Source organism: Anguilla anguilla, chromosome 18, assembly GCF_013347855.1.
Source record: "Anguilla anguilla isolate fAngAng1 chromosome 18, fAngAng1.pri, whole genome shotgun sequence".
NCBI classification, from domain to species: domain Eukaryota; kingdom Metazoa; phylum Chordata; class Actinopteri; order Anguilliformes; family Anguillidae; genus Anguilla; species Anguilla anguilla.
In genome coordinates this window covers 13,908,881-13,914,969 of record NC_049218.1, presented here as the reverse complement: position 1 = coordinate 13,914,969, position 6,089 = coordinate 13,908,881, and the positions used below count along the sequence as shown (strand labels likewise).

The following is a 6,089-nucleotide window of genomic DNA, read 5'->3' as shown; positions in this document are numbered from 1 at the left end:
ACATGATTTGGCAAGGATCAGCTGGAAAAAAAATCTCCTGTGATGCAATTTCCTGTCAGCATTTTGCCCCCCCCCCCCACCCCCCATTTCTTTACCATTTCCTCTGCCATCCCTCCAGCCAAATCTCAGAAATGTTGTTTTGTTTTTCGATGAGCTTCCTACTAAGGAATTTTTCCAAGGCTTTCTAAAACCTGTTGAGCTGAAGGAATTGTTGAATCAGGTTATCACTCAGATCTGTGGACTGTCAGAACATGTACTGTGTACGTGTTACTAATGATGATACAGCTCAATTTATGAGCCATATATCTTTTACATCTTTCTATGCATCATCTGTTGTGTCCTATCTTTTGGGAAGATTCTCTTTTTGAACATGCAGTTCATTCAAATAGCATAAGCTCTAATCCAGAGCAACTTACAATATAGGATGAACATAAGTGAATTCACATGATTAATATGAGAAATAGCACTAGACCTGGCTAACAACATTCTCAGTTCAAAAAGTGAAGATGTAACATCACTAAAATAGCAGTGCAAGTTCACTGTACTGACCAAAAACTAAAGTACAAATTATAAATACATACAGACTACCTCTATAGCAAGCGATTAGAGGAGAAACATAGACCTATAAAATATATAACCTAAAACTATATTTACAAAATACCATAACATAATTGGCACAGGAGATAGGAATGCTGTGGGGGTAGCAATGGCAGAGGAACCAAGAAGCAGCCTGAAGAGGCGGTCAGTCTGAAGACAGCCAAAAACTGCCCTGACCACTTTGGGAAGTTTGTTCCACCGCGATGGGGCCAGTACAGACTGACACTATGACTAGGGGATCTGACCGCACAGGAAGAGCGCCAGTCAGCTTGAGGTTGCAGAATAAAACTATCTGCCCGCGGTGTAGGCTTTGAAGTTTTGAAACATCAACAATTTTGGCACAGTGACACAGTTTTTCCTTCTGGGGGGGGGGGGGGAGGGGAGCTGGGGTTGGAATTTTGGAATTTGTAGTGTTTTGGAAAAACACTCAAAACAGGTGACAAAACAGGGAACAAAGACAACTTGTGGCTCTATCTGTAATTAAACAAAAAGTTCTGGCGTGCTTCTGGCATCATAAATATATGGCTTTTATCCTGACACCAAAGGACTGTGTTTTCAAGGAGAGCAGATCTTTTAGGCTGCATGGTCATCGCCTACATTCTTCCCCTCTTTGCTTTGTCTTAACTAATCTACAGAAGATTTGGATAACTGAAGTGTCTGGTACTTCCGAACGTCAATTACACTGCTCTGTCACATTTCTTAATGAATTTTCAAAAGCCCGTCAAACTGGAGTGTTTGGGCATTGATGGACGGAAGACAGTGCTTTCAATCATAAGAATACGGAGTTGAGCATTTGGTGACTTTATCATTTCGTCTGTGGAGAGAGGCCTGCTCACGCAGCCAAATGATAAAAATGTCTTCGCTGGCCTCTGCCCTACCTTATTTCAGCACACGTAGTAAAGTCCAAATTGTGCCACTAGGAAAACAGACCCATTGTCTACTGGAAGCAGAACTCAGTTGAAATTCAGGATGAGCCTGAGGAAGACGACTATCACTCCACTGTACGCGGCATAATCTCACTATTTCACGCACATTAGGCCTCACAGCAATGCAGGAGAGCCAATGATTATTTTACACTGCAGGAATCACACTAAGACAGGATCAGACAAGAGGCGTATCTCTCCTGGAGGAGGAGCAGTCCGGGGGCACCTGATGCAGAGGTGGGAGAGATGGCTGCAGATCTACACTACGGAGCTCTGATGAGCTTAATCCCACTCTACCCACAGCAGGAAGAGGCCCAAACGTGTCCGGCCAGGTACAGAATCCCACGCATTTCTTTGAAATTCAAAATTTAGGTGGGCACCCTTTCAAATCTCTTTAGCAGGTTTTTGATGACACAGAAGTATGTTTTGCTGCCATTTTCAAAAAGGGTCTCAGAATAGGAGTGTCAATGTTGGATCAGGTTTGCCCTGTCCAGAATCCAACCTTGTCAATTATGAAATAAAAGGCCACACTGAACCAAGATCTGAGATACTTTATCAATATGGGCCCTGGAATCTATAATCACCTATAAACCTATAAATCTTTCTTTTCAAACTTTCCCGTTCTAAATTCTTTTTCGCAGTTCGCACTGTGTCATCGCTACGTGCCAGACACCCTTATCAGCCGCCCTGGAAACTTGGAGTCACGTGACCCGCTAGGTGTGGCCGGAGAAAGTGCGGCCCCGTTATCAGCGAGGCCTGGGCCGTGCTGATAGGAGACTGTATAAGGAAGTAAGGCAACGGGACACTGCCATAAACAAGCTCACACCGACGTCTGAGGACGGGCGTACGTGTGTGTGTTTGAGCGCATGTTAGCGTGTGTGAAGCAGAGAGAGAGAGGGTGCATGTATGTGCCTTTATGTGCTTGTGTGCTCTTAGTGTGTGTGTGTGTGACAGAGAGAAAATAACCTGTTGGTGTGGATGTCACTGTGAGCAACAGTGGATATGTGTGTGTGTGTGTGTGTGTTAGTGAATCTGTGTGCGGCAGAGAAATATAATCTGTGTGTGTCTGTATCCCTTGCTGTACAATCGTGCTGTCTGGACTGCCAGTCTGTCTTTCTGTCGGTCTGTATGCATGTATTTATAGTATACCTTGTGTGTGTGCCTGTCTAGTGGGGTTTTTTCTATCCCAGCATGCAGCGTTCCAGCCTCCTGAGCTGTAAACTCCACTGCACGCTCCAGGACTGTTATTAGCTGCTTCATCAGATGCCTTCCATCCATAGATTCCTGTCTGGCTTCCAAAACCCATGATTTCTACTTTTTTTTACCACATTAACCCACGTTACTCTCTCATCATCACCCCCCACCCCTCCTCCTCCTCCCTACCTCCTCCACTATTCCCACCTCTGCTTCTAGATCATCCACAGAGCTTCCATTTTATTCCTCTTCCTCTTCTTTTATGGGTCGTCTCAAACTGCCCTCTCTTGTTCTTCTTTTTCTTTGTCTGTTCTGCACGGGACTGCCATCTTTTCTTCCTCTGGTCAGTCCCTCCCTGTCGTAGACCCCTTTTCACTCTTCCTCCGAGTTCTATCCTTTGTCCTTCCATCTCTTCCAGTTGCTCCCACAGATGCTGCCTTTTATTTCCTGTCAGGTCTCACATTCCCCTGGAACTCTGGCTCAGCCTGAATACTTCCGGTCTCTGTGGTCAGCCAAAATCAGGCTTAAACTTCATTCATTTTCACCCCTTCTCTTCCCTTAAGCAGTAGGATCAGCCACCTAACTCCTGTTCCTTCAATATGAGTTGCTTGTGAACCCTGCAAAGCTAAAAATGCAACTAACTGACTAAGTAAAATCAATAAAAAAAATAATGTACAGTTAAGATGACCCAGAATTTAATCAACATCTGTCCTTAGCTTTGATTGGCAAATGGATAAAGTCTTTGCTTTTTTAAATTCAAACTCAATTTTGGCCCTAATTTTCTTATGGGAGAACTAAAAAATAAAAAAATTAACTAGCAATTAATAGGGAGGCAATGCTAAGCACAATTTTTCGTAGTTAGTCATATAGCAGTTACCTCAAACCATCTATCCAGTTAACATTTTGAAGGACGTTAACCCGTAAATATAATCACACACAGAAACCATCGGACCCACAACCAATGAAGTCACAGGGGTTTACAGTTAAGATATTTTTTTTCAGAGATCTTGGGAAAAGCAAGCCCACAAGGAGGCATATGTTCGCAGCACACTGAAACAGTTTCACAACCTGCAAGGAGCCGTATGAGTCACCTCTAGGTTTCTAATCACAGTGTTAGGCACAGGGTATAAAGTCACCCCAGCAGGCAAGCCTCCATGCCCTTAAGTGGGGTTTGCTTTGAGTAAGAGCGTGGGCAGACTCCATGAGAAGTGCGTTTTGTATAATCATGCTTTCAATGAAAGGAAAGCTGATAAATACCACGCCCCCCCCCCCCCCCCCACATCATCCTCACCCCAAATGTTAAACACACCCCCTGTCTAGCTCCAAAGTACCAGCCCTGAAGAGCGAGATGTTTGTGGAGCAGTAAGCCATGTGCTTCAGGAAAGCCAGAGACCGCTGAACCTTGCAGCCCCTCAGAGTCACGGTGGGGAAAGGTTTTATGCATCAGAAACCAGCAGGTTTCCCAACTAGTTCCTTATTATGGAAAAAAGTTCAGAAAGAATGATGCTATGGGTCACTCAAACACACACACACACGCGGAGCAAACCAGTGCGTGTTACAGTAGTCCCTGATGACGTGTGAGCTTGTATGCTACCTCTCAGTTCACATAGCTGATTTTCTAAGGACTTTCCAGTATGATTCTACATGGGGCCTGCCCGACCGTGTATCCCCCTCCCTGCTCTGAGGTCCCAGTAACCACACCGTACATTTTCTATGGCTTGTCGTGTCATCTCACTCTCAGTAGACACATCTCTCAGTGTGTGCCACCCGAAGAGTGGCACGGTACTGCCCAGTCAGTCTGGGGCGTGGCTGGCGGGAGCTCGAGGACTTGGTTCTGAATGTCGGACCTTGTGAGAAAGCAGCTGGACTCCAGGCCCACCGAGCAGGGCGCTGCCCTCTCTGTGTCAGAGCATGCCCAAGCTGCAACCAATCGCACCCGTTCACCTACACAGTCGCTCTTTCATTGGCTGGACAAAATCAGATTCAGCCACGGTCAGCCACTGTCAGCCACTGTTTACCAGCATTAACTTTAAGACCTTCTGCCGACCACTTTTTCGCTCAAAGACAGAACAAATCTCCTGCCATGCCGCTGCGAAATTACCCTTCTGACCCCTCGACCCCACAGCCAGATATTGGGGGGTGACCCATCTATCCACAGCTGGGGCCCCCCTCCACAAACACACACACACACACACACACACACTCCAACTGTGAACACAGAAAATCTGTTCCCTCAGCTCCTTTTTTTAACCACTTGCTTGGAGGGTTTGTGTCCAGCTTCAACTCAGACTGAGGTAAGAATGTAATTTTTCTACAAGTCATTTCCAGCAACCTAACAAAAATAACAAGTGGAAATGCTTGCAGGTACAAAACTGAAAACACATTTTGTTTTGGATTCAGAGCTTCTGTTCCACAGCACGAATGCGTGGGGTATTCAGCGGCAGCCACGGGGTGAGCGGTCTCGTCGATTTCTGCCCCAAGCCAGCGCAGATTAACCCCGTTTCTGAAGGAGGAACGGGGCCAGTTTTGGAAAAAGGCCTCGGAGGTTTCGCTCCCTCTGCAGTTTCCACGGCCGGGCTCGAGGCGTGCGCTCCTCGGGGAGCAGCCGAGAGGCGCAGGGCTTTTGGGGCGAGCTCTTTTTTCGGTCGCGCGAAGCAGCGCTTCCCGGAAGAGCGGCGCAGGTTCGCCCCATCTCTCTACCCGCCAGCGCGAGGAGTTTCTGCAAGACCGGGACTGTGTGGGACTCGCCCCCCCCCCCCCCCCCACACTGAGCCAGATATGAGTCAGCGCTCACGGGGTTAAAAAGCACCCGGAGTTTCGCTGCTCGTCACCACGGCGCCGGCAGCACACGCGCACATGCTCACGCACGCGGCCCGCTCGGAGCGCTCCGACGTCGCCGTGACATCAGAGCCCGCTAACGAGCAAACAACTTTGAGACAGCCATCACCGCACCGCTGCCTTTCTGCTGTTCAGTGCTTTTGGTTTCGGGGGGGAGGGGGGGGGGTTTGTTTTGAACGAGAAGTAAACAGGATACAGCGATCGTTTTATCAAAACATTGTCTGGAAAGAAAAAGATGAAAGAAATGACATTTTCAAACCACTATGTATCAGAAATGTTAAAAATATAAATAAATAAATAAATAAATAAATAAATAAATAAATAAATTTAGCCAAACACTGAACCACCTCTGGCTTAATTTTTTTTTCCCTTACCAGTCCTGTACTTTCTTCAACCCAGAATTCAGGTTCTGACTCAGCAAGTCCTCTAGGGGTGGGTTGGAAAGGATGCTAGAATTGAGCTGAAATTTAAATGAGGTAATTTGATAAGCAGATGTATTCTTCTTTCTAAGTTAAATGGCCCTTCAGCCCGAGTCTT

At 46.5% G+C, this 6,089-nt stretch overlaps 1 long non-coding RNA gene across 1 annotated transcript; it reads left to right on the top strand.

Annotated features, from left to right (window-relative positions):
- The first annotated feature begins 1,522 nt into the window (after positions 1-1,522).
- LOC118217770 lies at positions 1,523-5,457 on the top strand. The gene is made up of 3 exons (XR_004763294.1): positions 1,523-1,852; positions 2,162-5,008; positions 5,115-5,457. It is a non-coding gene; the product is annotated as an uncharacterized LOC118217770 (long non-coding RNA).
- The last annotated feature ends 632 nt before the right edge of the window (positions 5,458-6,089 follow it).